General features: G+C 37.1%; 2 long non-coding RNA genes across 2 annotated transcripts; both read left to right on the top strand.

Moving 5' to 3' along the window:
- The first annotated feature begins 12,241 nt into the window (after positions 1–12,241).
- Positions 12,242–13,861, top strand: LOC137038050 (uncharacterized). Its single transcript, XR_010897357.1, has 5 exons — positions 12,242–12,318; positions 12,418–12,491; positions 12,668–12,750; positions 13,188–13,411; positions 13,727–13,861. It is a non-coding gene; the product is annotated as an uncharacterized lncRNA (long non-coding RNA).
- Positions 13,862–19,325: 5,464 nt separating this feature from the next.
- On the top strand, positions 19,326–20,436 carry LOC137038049 (uncharacterized). The gene is made up of 2 exons (XR_010897356.1): positions 19,326–19,808; positions 19,888–20,436. It is a non-coding gene; the product is annotated as an uncharacterized lncRNA (long non-coding RNA).
- Positions 20,437–20,792: the final 356 nt, after the last annotated feature.

Raw genomic sequence — 20,792 nt, 5'->3', positions numbered from 1 at the left:
TAATTTAGATATATTTTTAAGATGGTAGAATGCGATTTTACAGATGCTAGAAACGTGGCTTTCAAATGAAAGATTGGTATCAAAGAGTTCCTCACTGACGACGAGGGCTTGACAGAGCAGCCTCTGAATGTGCTGTTGACATTACATCTGTCAATCTTTCCCTCATTGACCAGCCTTTGGAAAGAGCCTTGGGCATTTACTGGCATCTGGAACATGATAATTTCAGATTTTGTCTAAACCTAAGGGACCAGCCAGCAACCCGTAGAAGCATACTGTCTACAGTGGCCTCATTGAATGACCCCCTAGGGTTTCTTGCACCATTCGTACTTAAAGGAAAGGCTATTTTTCAAGAAATGTGCAGAAAAGGCATGGGCTGGGATGATCCTTTACCAGATGGTTTGCAGCCAAGGTGGGAGCATTGGAGGGCTGATCTTGCTAACTTGGAGAAGATTGAGGTACCACATGGTATTGTGCCTGCTGAATTTGGGATAATCACAAGGAGAGAGATTCATCACTTCTCAGATGCCAGCACAAAAGGATATGGCCAGTGCCTTAGGCTTGAGAACGAACAAGGTGATGTCCATTGTGCTTTACTCATGGCGAAATCTCGAGTAGCCCCACTTAAGGTCACAACTATCCCTCGGTTAGAGTTGGCCGCGGCGGTTGTGTCCATTGCAGTTAATGATATGTTAAATGAAGAAATTAACCTTGCAGATGCAGAGGCATATTTCTGGACGGACTCTCAAGTGGTGTTAGGCTACATAAACAACGAAGCTCGCCGCTTCCACAAGTTCATCGCAAATCGAGTTCAGAGAATTCATCACAGTACAACTCCTCAACAGTGGCGATACATCCCCTCGGAAGACAATCCAGCCAACTATGCATCACGAGGTATGAGTGTCAAACAAGGTTATTTTCGTAAACGAAAACTGAAACTAAGACTAAAACTATTGGTCAAAAAACATTTTCGTAAACTGAAATAAAATTAAAAAATCTGAATAAATAAAAAACTAAAACTAAACGAAACTAACTACTCTTACTAAAAAACTAACTGAAATAAAATAATAATTAGCAAAAATAAATATTCGTTTTCGTTATTAATAAGCTCTCTTTAATGTGGTGGAAAATCTGACTGTGGCGGTTGAGGGAGTGTCTGTATTGCGCAACTGCGCGTGAAGTGATCTGAGTGACGGACGCGGGCAGACAGGCAACACATCGCTAAACGGCAGTTCACAAAGAATCAATGCGTCCGTGGCAGTGAAATGGGAAATAACACAAGGTAATGAGATGCACGTTGAACTTCTTTTAACTTAAGCTCACTGTTTTAGAATGGCGTTTCTTACGCGACGAGAGACGCAGGCGCAAAAGTCAGCAACTAGTAGCATGTACTAGCCTACTGTGCGTTTGAGATTTCATGTTTGCATAATATTGACAGGCTCAAAGGTGTTATCATAATCATTTACATTATATTATATTATTAGCTGTGTGGAGACATTTCCCCACAAAGTAGGGAATACCAGGATACACACACACACACGTTTGTTTCACTATATAAGTGAGGACATTGCATAGACTTCCATTGATTTTATATCAGGTTAATGATATTTTCTATCCCCTAACCCAACCCCTATCCCTAAACCTACCCATCCCAAGAACGTGCAAAACAATAGATTTAAATAAAAACATGTTTTGGCCGATTTATAAGCCTTTTTAACTAGTGAGGACCAGTCAAATGTCCTTATTAGTCAGTTATCATAATATTTTACTAGATAAGTGAAGACATTGGCCCCCTTTACAATTATAGCACAACACACACACACACACACACACAGCACAACACCGTGTGTTGGCTGTATTAAGATGACATTAGCTGTGGTCTTACACTGCTAGCCTACATTGTACTACTGAAGAAATTAAAATAAGCTTTTAATTGTTTAACAATATTTCATCTTTGTTATGAATGAGTTTGTCTGGAATTTATAATTTTTACTTTTATATTTTACTTTGTACTTATTTTGTTCTTTAAGATAGGCTAATACTCAGAGGATCTATGTCAAAAATATCAAATATAATTTTTTAATATCAAAATATAATTTATTTTAATTTTTAATCTCCAGATCGTTGTTTGTATAGGTCATAGTTTGACTCAAGCTTTTTTGCTCAAAGGTGAAGACCCAACTTTATGCATGTTTTGTAAGACCGTCCTGGGTTTAAACAATAATGCTTGTTTAACAAGTTATTTCACTTTAGGATTTTTCGTAAGATTAAACTCTAATCTGTGCAAACATTAAACTTTGCTGAAATTAAAAACCTTGATTTGGTCTCTACACTTAATTATGCTAACTCTGCTAAACTATAATTACTAAAACTAAAACTGAAACTAAATAAATAAAAACTAAATAGAAATGTATTTGCAAAATAAAAACTAAACTAAAACTAGCAAAACCATTTGTAAAACTAACTAAAACTAAACTGAAATTTGTAGCAAAATTGAAAACGATACTAAAATAAAAACTAATTTCAAAAAGCAAAACTATAATAACCTTGGTGTCAAATGATCTTGTCAATTCTTGTCAATTGCCTTGGGAAAGGCAAATACCTCCACCTGTGGATGTTAACACACAACTTCCAATTGGAGACCCAGAGGTCAAGAAGGCTCAGTCACTGAACATGCAAACAGTACAATATTCCTGCTTATCCAACTGTCTCACAAGGTTGTCCTCATGGTCCAAAGTCATCCAAGCTGTTAAACGTCTACTTCGTCGAGTTAGTAAGGAAAAGTCAAGTGACCACAGTACAGAGCAGAACGTGAGGATGCTAAGCATCATTATCAAGGACTTACAGAGTCAGATGTATGCAGAAGAAATAGCCTTACTCCGTAAGGGCATGCAACTCCCACGCAGCAACAGGCTATACAATCTAGATGCCTTTGTTGACCATGACAGATTGCTCAAGGTGGGAGGAAGGCTTTGCAATTCTTCTGTCCCTAACTCCATTAAACATCCAGTGATAATTCCAAAGGAACACCATCTTACAAAACTTCTGATCACTGATTGTCATGAAAAAATGGAACATCAAGGAAAAGGCTTGACTATAAATAAGATCAGATCAAGAGGAATTTGGATAACGATTAAATAGGACTGTAGCCTACTTTGTACGAGTGTGTGTGAAATGTCGCAAACTTCGCAGACCCACAGAAGAGCAAAAAATGGCTAACCTGCCCTCAGAGCGTATAGATCCATCCCCTCCATTCACATACTGCGGAATGGATGTTTTTGGTCCATTCATCACCAGACAAGGTCGCAAATCATACAAGAGGTATGGACTAATTTTTACCTGTTTCTGTTGCAGAGCCATCCATATTGAGATGCTGGATGACATGTCCACGGATGCCTTTATCAACGGCCTGTGTTGTTTCATCGCTATCAGAGGAGCAGTTTGTCAAATAAAGTGCGACCAAGGCAGTAATTTCGTTGGAGCCAAGAATGAGTTTGCTAAGGCCATGAAAGAGATTGACACCAATCGTCTGGTAACATTCTTAGCAGAAAAACAATGTGACTGTCTTCAACACACCACATTCAAGTCACACAGGAGGACAGATTAGAACTGTGCAAAATATTCTTAATTCCACTCTGTCCTTATCTACTGGAAGGCTAGATAATTCTTCCCTTCGGACCTTCTTCTTCGAAGCTAGCCGACCGCTTACAGTAATCTGAATGATCCTAAAAGTCCTGAACCCCTTACCCCAAATCACCTGCTCACTTTAAAAACTACCCAAGCTCTACCACCCCCTGGCAAGTTCATCAGAGAAGACATGTATGCTTGCAAGAGATGGCGCCATGTCCAATACTTAGCTGAGCAATTTTGGGGCCGTTGGCAGAAGAAGTATGTGTCTAACATTGCAACAAGACAATGCTGGCTTACACTAAGAAGGAACATGCAAGTTGGAGATAGTCTTAGAGAAGGCAGATGATCTTCCCAGAAATGAGTGGCGCTTGGAAGAAATTATTGAGACTGTCATTGACAAGGATGGTTTGGTAAGAAGAGTGAAGATACGTTTCGGAGACAGGAAACTGAGGAAAGATGGTAAACGTCTGAACAAACCATCAATGGTTGAGCACCCAGTGCAGAAGCTGGTCCTTCTCAAGGAGGCAGCCTGAACTTCTTGACATATCCTTTGATCTATACAGTCCATGTAGAATGTTTCAGGTTTACTTTTCATCTAGCTTAAAATAGGTAATTTATTTTAGAAATCATTTTTGATTTAAAGTTTGAGATTTGTAGCCACTCATGATTTGGTGGGAGTGTAGATAACCCTCAGTTTATTTGAATTAGTATTGGAGCTTAATATAGTATTCTGATATTATTTCATATATTATATAACGTTAATTCTATATTTTCTTAATATTAGTTATGTTTTATTATATTTTGGGATGTTACATTGCACTCTTATTTATTCAACCTATAGAGACTTTTATTATGAAAGGCGTCTTGCCGGAAAAGTCAAACAGATAGCTTGCGCAGACGTGCACAGAGAGAGCTCGCACACGGAAGATAAAAAAATTGACGGAGACACCCCAGATAGCAACTAGACGCTGTAACGGAACAGGGCTGCAAACGCAAAACGATAGAGGCCTTCTGGCCTGCATCCGCCTCACGGACTCGTTCCTGAGTCCAAACGCACATCGGGCCGAAGCCGTTTCTGGTCTGTTTTTAGGGGTTGTTGCGGATATGTGCCAACGCGGATCCAGCACCGCCTGATCATCCCGTTACAGATGCGTAACGAGTGCGTGAAACGATTCCGCCTGCCGGAGCTGTGCCGGATGTGTTTCGATTCCGCTTAAATCACCACTGGATTGTTATAATAACCTATGCAAAGGCCTACATTTTTCACAGTCTGTGGAATGTGCAGAAAAACATTTTCAGCCTTGGCTATAAATAAAAAGCTTGACTTGACTTGATAAAGGCTAGTTTCACTTGGAACAATGCGTAGGCCTATAGGCTATAGCTGAAATAAATCGTTTTAATGATTAAAACGCATGCTAAAACAACGTGAACAAAGTTAACAAACAGAATTAATGACCACAAATTCAGATTTAATTATACAAAACGAACAACAAAGTAATGAACAATTAATGAACAAAGTCAACAATTAACAGAACAGTCAACAACAAACACATAATGGATAAAAATCCAATTAGGCCTCATAAAAAGAATAAGAAGAATAAACAGAAGGCATTATTGTTGGTGTATGCTGTTTTACGAAGACGTCAAAACTGGAAGAATTGAATCTCTCGCGATAGGTCATTCCAAAATGATCGCACTTGGTAGGTCCACCACACTAGCCATTATTTTTATTGGAAGGAGATGTGTGTTATCCAAGCATCAATGGCAAGGAAAGCCCCTTAGTTAAGCGACATGGATATGAGGTGTGTGTGTGTGTCAGATCTGCTTCAAGGTCTTCATGATAATGTAGCATTTCTGCGTTTAGAATCCAGTATTACTGTAATCCTATTGTCTTTTTATGAGTCCAATAAAGAACTCCATCTTGTCTTCTCTCCAAACAAACCGAAACCGTCATCTGTAAAGAATGATCGACTTTTACGCGCGCCTGGTTGAAGCATATAGAAAAGAGTGAAATGTTTGAATTTGCATGGTAACTCAAATGTGTTTTTTTAAGTTGTTTATTTTTACCACATTTGTTATTTTGGCTAGACATTTAGTTTGTTGGGCATATTAACTGAATTTAGAAATGCTTTGGAAAAGAAAACATTGGCATTTAATAAACAAAATAATTTTTTTGAAATGAAGACAGCGTTTGGAGTGAGTGCATGCAAAATAACTAGTTCCCCGAGTCCACAAATAAAAATAGACAGTTTATAGTTTATAATTATGTCTTGAACTCATCTGTATAGCTAAATGACAGAGTATTGTGAATTGTTTCATCTCTCTTAAAGGAAGAAGGAAAAAATGAGAACACGTTGGCGCTTTTATCGGCCGTGGGTTAAAGAAAACATAGCCTAACTACGAAACTAAATAGACCTTTAGGCATAATTAAATAAATATTTAGGCATATTATTATTTTAATTTATATGTTGATTATGAAAAGTGAGCAGCATGAGTAAGAATCGCAATATGTTTGAGACCCGGGGAGTCACATGATTTTGATCACTTCGAGTATTATTTTCTAGAAAGTCTTTCTTAATTTTTTTTTTAATTTTGTATAAATTGTATTTTTATTTTGATCGATGTTTCATCAATTAATTGCCTGTTTATTAAATAAGAAGCAAACCAAGATCATCTGGAATGGATTGACGTGCGTAACTGGCCTTGTTTCCTCTGCCTTTGAGTAAGGCTGAAACTATAGGCTATAGCTCTTTCTGTTTAATACATTTCTTGAATATATGTCTTAATTACAGTATATATAGCCTGTAGTCCTTGTTAGGAGAAAATATATGTCCTTTTAACTACATTATATCTTATTATTACGAGACAATTGAGTGGAAAATATAATATATAGGCCCTATGTTGCAGCAATGCGTCACCGCAACAGGTGACATTTAAATGCGGAAAAAACATTGCAGTTTTGCTAAAATGTCCTTTTTCCAATTGCCTGAAAAACCACCTCATGAGAGCGTAAAAACGTTTTTGCGATATATGGGAGTTTTTGCGAAATTGCCGCGTTTCCATTGGGTGTATTTTCAATTCGCAATTTTAATTTGCGTAATTTGAAGGGTAATGGAAACGCGCGGCTAGTGAAAGTTGCCTAATTATTTGGCAAATGTGTCAAAAAGACCGAAGCCCTCTGATACAGGAAAGATAAGGAATAGGGGGATAAAGACAGAGGTAAAGTGATGAAATGAATGAACAGTTTATCTAAATGCATTATCTAAATATGAATGTTTGCTAATTAATTCCAGTTATTTTTTATCTTAAACTTTATGTAAGCAACTGTTCTGGGTGATCAGAACACTCTTAAAAATGATGTGTTAAAAATGAACACAGAATTTATGTTAAAGGATTCGTAATACATTTTGTGTTACTACACATGATGTGTAGTGTTCAACTGTTCACACAATTACTGTGTAAAACACATTTAGTAGTATGTTTACATTAAAGGCATCTTTTCTGTTGCAAATACTCAATGGGTGGTGGCAACTTTAACTATTGGATTTATTTATCACGTTGCAAATGTGAATATCAGATTTTAACACTCAACTGGGACAATATACTGGAATGACATTGGTGCGCATGCGCAGTGGCGTCCGTTTCCAACAGAACCGAAGCTGGCCAGCCGTCAGTTCGTCAGTCTGCCTCAGGTGAGTGAATTTAATTAAACGCGTAAAATAGTACATATTTCTCCACATAACATGAGAAATATTTGTGTTAATTGTCTAGGAAACATAATTTGTTTGTTTTAACCGTTATTATGCCGTTGACATGTTCCCACACCGAATGTTAGTGTGTTAGGCCAGAAAAGACTTAAAGGTTAATATGCATGGTTCCTTAAGTTTGAACTCGTAATAGTCATTGTGGCCACGTGTGTTGTGTGTGTGTGTTTTTTTTTAAGTCTATGGTTGCGTTAGTTTAAAAAACGCGCCACTTTGTGCCAGCGGCTTGTCACTGACTAAGTTATTTAAAGTTGTATGGATTACGGGATGAAAACATTTAACATTTACATGTTACATTGGTTTAAATTATGACTCTTCTATGATTACAGCATTATAATTTGTTGTTGTTGTTATTATTATATATTTTATGTAGGTAATGGAAGACCAGTCACATCATATTACACTTGGTAAGTTAATAACGTTACATGTTTAACAAAGCTGCTAAACACTTTACACAAAGGTTGTTTTATAATAGTTAATATTAATATTTCATTGTTTCTGTTTTATTCACTGCATGTGGACATTGAATTTTCCAAAATGACCGGTGGGGAAGAAGACATACTGCGGAAAGCTGATAATCAGCAGCATGGTAAGGATTTATTTTATTTCTGTGGCATGTGCACACATTTCTAGATGTGGTAATGTGACAATGACATGTACACTGTAACACTCGATTCATAATTTAAAAGTAATCATTTCTTCAAATAGACACTATGTTAATAATCATTCATTATCATCTACATTTACATTTATGCATTTTGGCAGATGCTTTTATCCAAAGCGACTTACATTGCATTCAAGGTACACATTTTACATTTTTGTCAATTCTTGCTTTCCCTGGGAATCGAACCCATGACCTTGGCGTTGCTAGCGCCATGCTCTACTCATTGAGCTACAGGAAAGACTGTTCTAAAGACTGATCTACCTTGGAGTAGCGTCACTGTCAGTAAAAGCTGTTAATGTTGCTCACATACTCCATTGGAATTGGTGCCAGTGTGCATTATGTTAGCTTTTAATGAAGTTGCAATGTCGCATGCAACAACATTTTCTGATGCTTTTCATTGTTTCATTGTTTTAGGCTGGTACCATTGTAACGTCTTTGCTTACAGAAGGCATAAAAGGATCACCAAGGTCAACACAGCCGCAGCTGGTTTCCATCAGCTCTGCAGGACATTAAAAGGTTCGTTCACCCAAAAATGAAAATTATTGATAGCTGATTTCAGGGCTGAGGGGGTAGCTCCGTCCAGTTAGTCTCGACAAAGTTGGTCCAACAAGATCTAAAAGCTGCTGAATTTGCTGTTGTGGTAGGTAAAAATATTTTTAACAGCAGCTTCTGACATGGTAGCAAGGGGACGAAAGTTTTCACGTATGAAATATAGTGAACATATACTAAACATCTTTGATTTAGCACAATTCTATTTGCTGCCTCGCTGCCAAAGTTTGACTAAACTCCCCTCCACAATCATTCCCTTTAAATAGGCTCCTAAGCTTTTCCTGTCTAATGGTTTGCCAGCTGATGTACCTTTGAATATCATTAAAAAGCTAACAACCATTAGTGTTTGTAATGACAATTTTAATCCTTGCATAAAAAAAACAAAAACACAATTCAACTAGCCTAATTGAACACTGGGTGTATATTACACAACACGATCTCATGGTCATGCGTATAAATAGTAAGAGTGTGAAATCTCATGGAATGCATACGCCTAAATGAGTTTTGGCGTGCAAATGCTATGCAGTTTTTTGCGTGCATATGATACACACTTTATGGCATGCATATGCACACTCTTGGGTAGGTTTAGGGTGGTGGGGTGGGGGGTTCGTACGTAAATAAACCAACAGCTTATTTAATTCTAAATCGCTATATAAATCGCTAATGATAAATTAAAATAAGCTGATATCATCACTGTTCTCCAGTACGACTGTACAGCCAAATCTAATTTTGTCGCAATATTATCCTGTTTGACACTGTGAAAGCTGCTTTGACACAATCGTGATTGTAAAAGCGCTATATAAATAAAGTTGATTGATTGATTGATTGATAATACACCATAAAGTGCGTATCATATGCATGCCAAAACTCATTTTGGCGTATACATTCCATGAGATTGCAAACTCGTACTATGTATACACATTTTCGTGAGATCGGGCTCATATTACAACTTCGGAATTATATTCGTATAGACTGACATATAAAGAAGCTTTTTACACAGTGGTGGCCACTAGTGGAATGAACTGTCAATAGTGATAAGGTATAGCTTAAGTGGTCCAGACCAACCTTACGAAAGTATGACTTACAGAAGGTATTCTTAACTAAGTTCGTTTCGGGAAACACATATTAACGTTAAGGGATACCTTAAGGTATAACTTAAGAATGACGTAGTGTTAAGAAGGTTTCGGGAAATGCAGCCCTGAAAGGTAATAAAAACATCATCAAAGTAGTCCATATGTGACATCTGTGGGTTCAATCTCTTGAAGCATTGGAAATACATTTTGGCCCAAAAATAACAAACACTACGACTTTATTCAGTATTGTCTTCTCTTCCGCGTTTGTTTTAAATTGAGGTGTTATGTGTTATCTGGTGCGCACAAGCTTCGTTTATAGTCTGAGGGAGTCTGCGCAGTCCCGAACCATAGACCGTAAAAAAATATGGACGACTCGACATCAACCGTTTCCGCTTGCCATATTTGAAGCTTTCAGGCGGGGGTGCACGGCGCTGACATCTTGGGACCGAGTCTGCGCAGTAGCGATTTCGGGACTGGAGTTGCGCAGTAGAGCGCAGGAAGTAGAGCAGGAATTACAGCTGCAATATCAAAAGCCCGCCCACACTCTCGCAGATGCAGAACAATTAATTATGTTGGTGTGAAATAAACAGTTATGGAAATGTAGAAATTAAAGCTAAAGCTCCAATCTGCTCCCAAAAATTCCAAAAAAAGTCAGTTGTGACAACCAAAATAGTGCCTCAGTGACAACTTCACTCAGAGAAGCCGTCAGTCTCAGCTGTCAATCATGACGTCACACCCCCCGTTTTTAAAGCGTAAGATAACTAACTCAAACTAAACTTATTTTAAAAACGAACACTTGAAATGAAATCATCGTGATGATAACTGTCTTCAATGACATAAACTAACTTTAGGGAAAAAATATTTGAAGTGTAATTTTATTGTTTAGTTTGTCTCACGTCCATTAGAAAACACAGAGGGGCGGCTATACTGGGACCGGTCACCGGGGGGGCGATCGAGGCGCGAAAGCTTCAGTAAATTAGAGGGAGACTGCAGGCTTGTCCCGAACGCGTATTAAAAACAAACCCGGAAGAGATAATGCTGAATAAAGTTGAGCTTTTGTTATTTTGGGACCAAAATCTATTTTGAAAATCTAAAATTCTAACTAACCCACAAATATCACACATGGACTACTTTGATTATGTTTTTATTACCTTTCTGGAAAGGGACAGTATAGTGTGCATATCTTTTCAATGGAGAGACAGAATCTCTCAGACTAAATATAAAATATCTTAAACTGTGTTGCGAAGAAGAACGGAGGTCTTACGGGTGTGGAACAACATTAGGGTGAGGAGTTCATGACATAGTTTTCATTTTTGGGTGAACTAACCCTTTAAGCCGGGGGCTAAATATGGGGCACCAGGTAAGTGGCAGGTCTAGGGCAGCAAATTGGTCAGGGCCGGCTCTGGTCATCCTCTTTTGTAAAGGTAGCCTACGGTATATGTCGTTTTTCCTCGTACTTCCTAGTAAGTAAAAGTAGGCTACTTCACTCATCTCCTCACTACACAGGGTTCGAGTTAGATGGGAGCTGAGCTCCTGTAGAGGTCCGGCTCACATGAAAGCAGAAAACTCAAATATCTGTGTTTTTTTTTTAAAGTACAGCAGCATAATATAATAAAGCCTGATATAGCCTAACAGGCAGGTTGTGACCGAGTTTCAGGCAATGCATAGTATATATAAATATATATATACACACAGTACAGGCCAAGTTTGGACACACCTTCTCATTCAATGCGTTTCCTGTATTTTCATGACTATTTACATTGTAGATTCTCACTGGCTACTTTAAAGAAACTAGAATATAAGACATATTTTCAGTTATTTTTCAGTTATTTCACACTTTTTGTGTACATAATTCCACATGTGTTCATTAATAGCTTGGATGCCTTCAGTTGGAATCTACAATGTAAATAGTCATGAAAATAAAGTAAACGCATTGAATGAGATGTCCAAACTTTTGGCCTGTACTGTATATACTATATACGTATTAGTATAACAATCAGTTTTGAATGCTAAACACTTTTCCAGGAGTAATCTGTAAGACGTTTGAGTGAATAAATACTAATTTACTAAGGGCATTTGAAGCAATAGCCTACTTACGGCTGAGGAGGGTCCGTGATGCCATCCTGAGGAAGGCCCTCTTCTTGTTCACACACTTCCAATTAATTGTTCGGGAAAGGGGGCAGGAAAACAGGTATGACAGAATGTTCCATGTCACCCTCTTCAAATCCACACCCCCAACAGCAGACAGAGTATTCACCTAGGGGCATGAAGATAGTGGTTGGATCACAGTTGCAGAAGTTTTTAAACAGGTAAGCCACTTTTTTGACAGTTTTTATTTCACAATTAAGACATGTGGGCAATTGGATGATGCTTTTATTCATAACATTTAAGTTACATCATCATAAAGAGTTTAGTCTAGCAATAAATATTACTTTAGATAAATTAGATTACAGTTACATCATCATAAAGTGCTCAGTCTACTGTAGCAATAAATATTACTTTAGATTAATTAGATTTCGTGAAAACGGCAGTACTGATTCTGAAACTGAGCAGACTCCAAAAAGAAGACCAGAGTCTCGGCCTCGGCCTCAACCTCTCCCTATTAGCGCTACCCTTCCTTGTCTCCCTCCAGCCACCCTCTGTAAGTTTTGATTTGATTGCCAACTGCAACAATGTACAGTCCCGTGATTTGTACCACTACAATATGTTGATTCACGGTTATCCCTTTATCCAAAAGAAGACTTTGCAGTGGACATGGGTCAGGAGTCTCTGGACAACACAGGACAGGAAACCTTTACAGACATAAGCTGGAATGTGAGGAGGCAGTCAACACCACCACCACCTCAATACTTGAGTCCAGTGTTCGACATTAATATGGGCTTCCCCTATTCACATAGTGACTTTTTTTTACAATAAATATCCTGTATATATAATTATTTTTTTCTTGTTTTCTGATTTTAACATTTACATACCTCTCCTCAATTTGCCAGTGGTGGTGGAGAGCCTGGAGGTCACCTCCTCTTCAAGCCAACCTTCAGAGTTGGCCATGAAACAGGTCCAATTCCTTGCACACGTAAGAAAAAAAATAAAATAAAAGTGTTAACAATGTTTACAACATATATATATATATATAGGCCATAAGGCCAAAAGTTTGGACACATCTCATTCAATGTGTTTTCTTTATTTTCATGACTATTTACATTGTAGATTCTCACTGAAGGCATCAAAGCTTTTAATGAACACATGTGGAATTATGTACACAAAAAGTGTAAAATAACTGAAAGCATGTCTTATATTCTAGTTTCTTTAAAGTAGCCAGTGAGAATCTACAATGTAAATAGTCATGAAAATAAAGGAAACACATTGAATGAGAAGGTGTGTCCAAACGTTTGGCCTGTATACAGGATAGTGGTTGATTTTTATTGACCATCATTGTGTGTATTATTTCTTTTCAATTAAGTCTTTTCTCCAGATTAACACTTTTTTTTTTCAACATTTACAATGTTTCAGCGGCTTAGCTACATGGCCTATTGCTTTTGGAAAACCTAAAGCAGCAGGTTGCCCAACTCGCCACCACCGTGAACCTGCTCATGGCCAAGGTCAATAACGGCCTCCAACCAACAGCCTTTGAGTGGTCCGGTGAATTTCAATTCCCCCTGGAATCAGATGCAGAGCTGGACCGCTTTGAGGCCTGGCTGGTGGACCCTGTCAACGATAGGCAGAAACATGCCCTTGTAAGCATATTCCCCCAATATGTTCTCATTGCACTCAAGAAACTTGTTTCATCTTACACAAAATCTAATTAATCTAAAGTAATATTTATTGCTACAGTAGATTGAGCACTTTATGATGATGTAACTGTAATCTAATTTATCTAAAGTAATATTTATTGCTAGACTAAGCTCTTTATGATGATGTAACTTAAATGTTATGAATAAAAGCATCATCCAATTGCCCACATGTCTTAATTGTGAAATAAAAACTGTCAAAAAAGTGGCTTACCTGTTTAAAAACTTCTGCAACTGTGATCCAACCACTATCTTCTGTAGTGTTGCTATCACTGTCTGCTGTTGGGGATGTGGATTTGAAGAGGGTGACATGGAACATTCTGTCATACCTGTTTTCCTGCTCCCTTTCCCGAACAATTAATTGGAAGTGTGTGAACAAGAAGAGGGCCTTCCTCAGGATGGCATCACGGGCCCTCCTCAGCCGTAAGTAGGCTATTGCTTCAAATGCTCTTAGTAAATTAGTATTTATTCACTCAAAAGTCTTACAGATTACTCCTGGAAAAGTGTTTAGCAGTAAAAACTGATTGTTATACTAATACGTATATAGTATATACAGTACAGGCCAAAAGTTTGGACACATCTCATTCAATGCGTTTACTTTATTTTCATGACTGTTTACATTGTAGATTCCAACTGAAGGCATCCAAGCTATTAATGAACACATGTGGAATTATGTACACAAAAAGTGTGAAATAACTGAAAAATAACTGAAAATATGTCTTATATTCTAGTTTCTTTAAAGTAGCCAGTGAGAATCTACAATGTAAATAGTCATGAAAATACAGGAAACGCATTGAATGAGAAGGTGTGTCCAAACTTGGCCTGTACTGTATTTATTTATGGCCTGTACTTGGCCTGTACTGTATTTAGTTTTGATTTGATTGCCAACTGCAACAATGTACAGTCCCATGATTTGTACCACTACAATATGTTGATTCACGGTTATCCCTTTATCCAAAAGAAGACTTTGCAGTGGACATGGGTCAGGAGTCTCTGGACGAAATCAAAACTTACAGAGGGGGGCTGGAGGGAGACGAGGAAGGGTAGCGCTAATAGGGAGAGGTTGAGGCCGAGACTCTGGTCTTCTTTTTGGAGTCTGCTCAGTTTTAGAATCAGTACTGCCGTTTTCAAATCCTGGGTAACTAGTGAAGACAGAGGTCAAATTGTAATGACAAGGCAATAGCATCATTCAGTGGGCAAGCATGAACAAAGGCTTTTTTTGTACCCTAAACCCATCACCAGCCATAGCTTTTGGAGTAATACAACAGTTATCTATAATGCACCTACTGTGTCGCTTTTCTTCTCCTTTTTGCCATTGAGCCCTCATCCTTTGACTGGAGGACTGACGTTCCATTTCTGTTGTAGTCCTTCAGCTTTTGCCTGGCCTTACTGAAGTCATCTACTATTATAAAAAAAATTAAAAATAAAGAAAGACAGATATGGAGATAATTAAGGACAAAGGAAGTAGGGCATAACTGTTGTCCTAACATGGAAAGACATAGAATTACCCCGTTTGCTTGTTTATTTACCTTTTTCAAAGAGTGTTCTTATTTTGAAGATTTTCCAGCCAGGTCCTGGCATTTCATGCCTCTTTATGGCCTTTTAGGTTTTTTCCTCGGAAATGAATGCTGGCCAAAAACATTCATCACCTTTAACCAATGACCTCGGCACAACTTCTGTAATTTCCTCGTCGAGGAAAATTACTCCACAAAATGTCTTTTAAAAATCATTGTGGAAAAAATAAGATGATTAAAAAAATAGATAACTGAACTGAACAATGATTTTCAAAAATAAAGTCTAGTCCTTCATATGAAACAACGGTATAACCACAATTGCCTCATTGAAAGGGACAGCCATGCATTTTTGTGTGAAAGATGACAGTTTGGAGAATTTTATTTCATGGCCTAAGTCAGCTGGTATCACAATGTTTAAAATGTCCGAATTAAAAGGATAGGTAAAAAAAAATTCAACCATCCCGTACTGTCTGTAGGCAATTATGATATCACTGTGACTGTCAATTATATTACTTATTTGACACACATTTTTGCCCATCAGAAATGTGTTGTTTCGACATGTTGTAGTCATGGTGAACCTCTGATATCAGTTCATCATACTGGTGACAGATCAAGTTTGGTACTGGTATAGGGCCTCGGGCATGTTCTTTGCACAGTTTGATGGGCTGATCACTTGTAACACCACCTTTTAATCCCTCGGACAGCCGTCTGATTATTTGAGCCAGGGGATTTAAGGGTTTGCGTACAAAACCCTTGAGTTTTTGCAAATAATTTTCATATGGAAAGGATGATATAACATCCAGATTGCCAAAATGTTTTGCATCCTGTGCAAGATGGGTCAACTCATGCACATTGTACACTAGCTGATCATTTCCATACAGGCGGGCAAAATGTTCCACAAAAGCATGAAGGAGGCTGTTGGCATATTCGTTGTACTTTCTGGCAATGAAAGGGGAGACCAGAATTGCTATGGCTGTCGACAGCAGCAGGAAGTTTGCATATAGATCAGGTCTTAACACCTCATGCAACACCACTGGCCCTGTGTATAAGAGAAACTGACGGAACTCAGTCGCCTTCCACCTATCCACTTCGTTTAGTGCTCTTGGCCTTCTAGCAAATTCGAAAGGAATGTGGGGTCTTAAGCTTTGAAGATTTCTGGATATTCTGTCCACATCTCTCTCTCTCTGGTACACGGACAGTCAGAGGACCTTTTATCCACAGAAAGATGAGGCGCCTTACCACCCCCAAGCACACCAGGTGCATGTAGTCCAGTGGGACTTGGGACAACAAACCAAAATGTACATTTGTGAAGGCATGAGGACCATGGTGGTGTTCCTCATTCTCCTGCCTGGCAAATGCCTCATCAGACCGTGTTTGGCTATTCATGAGGGGGTATGTCATGCGGTGGTTGAGGTACACCCCACTCTGAATACACTTGTCACAGCCATAGTAACTGTTAAAAGCCTTTGTGACTCTTACAAAGGATTTTGCTGGTGCGTCACAGATCATGAATGAACTTTTAAAGTGAGCCTTTTCCCCTCAAATGTAAACCCCTCCTGTAATTGTGAGTTCATTTGCCAAATCTGTGAGATACATTTTTGATGACTCAGGTTTCTTTATACCTGAGTACATCCCGATGACTACAGGTTTTTTCATGAGTACTCCAACCAATCTACCTAAAATGGGCCACAACTGAAGACCTGAACTTTTAAAAAGTGGCAGGCCATCCACTGACATTTGAAGATGTAAACAACATCAATCGACAAGCTTGTCTTTCCACTGGGAAAGGGGATGTTTTAACGCCTCAATAATGCCAATGTAGTGGTATAATAGGCCACCGCAGAGCTCCTTAACAGAATAATCTCTTCTTGTGTTAAGAAGAGTTTGTGCATCTTTTGGCAAGTCACAGTGGTGGACCGTTAATATTGCCAAAAGAGCCGAAAGTGCAGTATGGGAAATACCATATGTTAATGCCCAGTTGGAAAGGCGATTTCTGAGTTTTTCTGGTTCCTCCCAGTCGGATATTTCTTCTAAATCACTATCATCTTGATAATAAGATCTATCTTCTGGGTCAGACACAACAGCTGCCATTGGATCTAATCCAAGATTTTCTTCCATGATATCATTTTCAGGTTCTGCAACATCAACTGTTGGAGACCCAATATCTCTGGGAGGAAGTGTGGCTGCAGGTGTTTCCCGGCCGATATCAATTAACCTTCTATTAAGGTCCACCCTGGCTCTTCTCCTTAACGCTGAACTGGAAACAGGTGGTTTGCGTCTATTCATTTTTTACATTTAGGTATCTATCTCAACTGTAAATTGAATAATAATAATTAAAAAAAAGTATGGAGATTTGGTAACAGGTATAACATTTATCTATCTATCTATCTATCTATCTATCTATCTATCTATCTATCTATCTATCTATCTATCTATCTATCTATCTATCTATCTATCTATCTATCTATCTATCTATCTATCTGTCTGTCTGTCTGTCTGTCTGTCTGTCTGTCTGTCTGTTCGTCTGTCTGTCTACGGCTGACTCAGGAGACTCACTTTTGTTTACAAGAAAATTAATATAAAATACCAATAACAAAAAAAATCAGCTGGCAGCCTATAATTTGAGTGTTTAAATGGTCGGTTAAGGTGTAAAATAAGCTCACGTTGCTGCATGTCATTTTCATGAACTTGTTGCTCATGCCCAGTTCCAGAATCAAATCACTGAGGGTGCTTCTGAAATTACTGAGGGTGCTCTAAGTTACAGCTTTAGCGGTGTAAAGTGAGAAATTTATGATGATTTATTTACAGGTCATTTACTTTAATGCGTTACTAGTATTTTAACATGTCATCTTCCTGAGAACCAAAAAAAGATTATGTAAATTTAGATTTTTTTTTAAATTCCTATGTTATATGCAATATATTCTACTATACAGAGGACACCAGAACGCCTTTATTGAGGAAATTAAAAGACATGAATAGACAAACAATAGGATTTTTTTCATTCATCCAATCCATTTATTTTACCCAAACTTTGTATAAAGATGATTCTCAATGTTATGAAAGATATAGAATAATTTCAATATAGGCTACTATTTTATTTAATGCAATATGTTTGTAAACATGGCCATAAATGCCATTTCCTTTCTAATTTGCATTTTAATTTTGGGACTATATGTAATGGACAAAGACATGTAATAATATTTTCATTAGAATGTCGTATATTCTATAAGAATACTTAAAACTGTGTGTTGTTAGAAAAATTCGCTAAATATGTCCTCTACTGATGCCAAACCCTTTATTCTGGGTCTCGGGGATATTTCTGTCTCGTCCAGAGTTCCATTAATATTTAGATGTCAATTCCAAAACTTTGCAGCAAGCAATATTGGCCGTCGATTTTATAAATGAATGACTGTAGCCTAGAAAGAGCCAAGATCATTACGATCACTACAATGCTGTTGCTTTGTCAGTTCATCGTGATCTCACAAAGTTGCGTATTAAAATTAAGTAATCAACAATAAATCTCTTACTTACATTGTGGCTTGACGAGCCTGCATTAACTCCGCACTGAATGAGAGCTCTGCAGTTTTGAGCGGTGAGATTTCTGATCGTGTTCCAGAGATCAACAAATATCTGTGATTGGCTACACCACTCACCACTGCAAAAACACGCTGTTGTTACGACCCCCCGGTCTAGGAGTGCAGGGGTGAACATAAAAAAAAAACAGTCCCAAAACAGAGTACGTTTAAAAGGAACGTTCTCGGGTTCCTGATTTTAATTTCTTTGTGAGGACAAAAAGATGAGTGTTGCCACAAGTCAACAATGAAAAGTAAATCAAAACTCAGGGATAACTTCGGGGCTACCCTAGTGAAAAAAAAGTATACTTTATTGTATTTAAAATATATTCTCTTTTCCGATAGTATATTAGAAATATACTTACAAAAATGTACCATTTCTAAATATATGAAAAATATATTAGCAACATATTTCACAATACAACTTTTAACACACTTTAAAATAATTGTATTTTAGTATATTTTCTAAAAATATATTTTCTAAAAATATACTTTAAATGAAAGTTCAGTGTACTTTTGTAAAGTGTATTTATTTGATCATTACTTTAAAATATATTTTTTATATATTTTAAACTTATGCTCAAAATTGTCATTGTTAACAATGCACTAAAAGCATATTTTAAAAATACATAATTAATATCATTAAGCTGTGTAAAAAGTTATAAATACTGTTTAAGGTTATTTATTCATGCTTAACTGTTCAAGCGTAAGCATTAATAAATAAGTGATAATACATTATTATTATATAAATAAATTATTATATGGACTAAAAGCCCATTTTTAAATATATGCAGTGTATGCTATAAGCCCTACTTTAGTTGTGATTTAAGTGTAAATATGTTTAATAAGTTTACACTGGCAAAGAAGAATCCAACAGCACACTTAAAATACAACGCAAGAAAATATGAGTTAAATAGTTGTTTCTTATCGGAATTCAAATGTCTCTTCATTGATCTGTGACCAATCAGATTGTGTTGCTCAATGCCTGCAGCCAATCAGAGGCAGAGCTCCTGACAGTACTCTGTATGACGCTCGCTCACTCGCGGGAGGTTTGCAGCCTTGCAGGTGAAGTACAATGTCGCTACATTAATTATTTAATAAAACACTGAGAGCGGAAAGTACATTGCTCATTCTTCGGACCAGTTCAATTACGCCACATCGCAGCCTGACCTTGATGGTGACGAAACTGTTTTGGAATAAAATGGCCAAACGTTACGCGATCCCGAAAAGCACCGGAAAAAGTCCTTCTGTTTGGAGGTAAGTAATATGTCACTAAACGTGAATAAAAAGTTGAATGAACATGCACCTGACCTTATCTCGTATATTCTGTTAACAGATTGCGTTCTTCACGAGTGTTTGCTGTCAACTGTCCCTGATGATGTGATGAGCGGCCATCAGACGTGTAATGAGCAGCTCACCAGAAAATTGAATATAGGCTAATGTGTAATTTATATTTATGTATAGAGATGGTCAGTGGAATTAGTTCAATTATATGTTTTCCAACATCTTCCAGTGTTAATTTAATGAAAAACATAGTAAGTTCATTTTGTTTACCTTTGCTGAAAACACGTGAAACCATTTATAAAAATCGTTGGGCCTGTTTAATGAAATGTCTCTTCATTAGTTATGTGTGTTAGATTTGATTAATTTATTGTAATGTCCTTGAAAACAAATGCATTCAACATTGGGAAAGTAAGTCAGTAAGTAATTCATTAAAATGTAAGGTAGCACATTAAAATACTGTATTGTGTGACATTATGTAATTCAAAGTATATTGTACAATGTATAGCTAAGTAATAACACATTGTATTGTTATTGACTACAAAGTGTATATTTTTAGTCATTTGAATGAGTCAAGGTAAATAAAATATATATTATATTCATAGTATATTGTTTGTGTGTTCTGGATATACTGGTAATTAATTTGTAATTTATTAAAACACAAATAAAGTATGCTATAACACAAAGTGTACTTATAATACAAATAAAGTGTACTATAACACGAATAAAGTATACTTATAATACAGATAAAATATACTTATAATACAAATAAAGCACATTTAATATCACTAAAGCATGTAATTAGTCACTATACTTAAAGTGTACTAAGTATACTTAAAGTTGTTCCAATTTAGCACACAAAAGTATACTAAATACACTTAAAGTTGTGCTTTAACACTATTTAATTACAACTTAAATATACTTAGTACAAAATTAGTTGTGTCAAAATAGCACACTTCA

Source organism: Pseudorasbora parva, chromosome 13 (genome assembly GCF_024679245.1).
Source record: "Pseudorasbora parva isolate DD20220531a chromosome 13, ASM2467924v1, whole genome shotgun sequence".
Taxonomy (NCBI): domain Eukaryota; kingdom Metazoa; phylum Chordata; class Actinopteri; order Cypriniformes; family Gobionidae; genus Pseudorasbora; species Pseudorasbora parva.
This window is presented reverse-complemented; position numbering and strand designations above follow the sequence as displayed.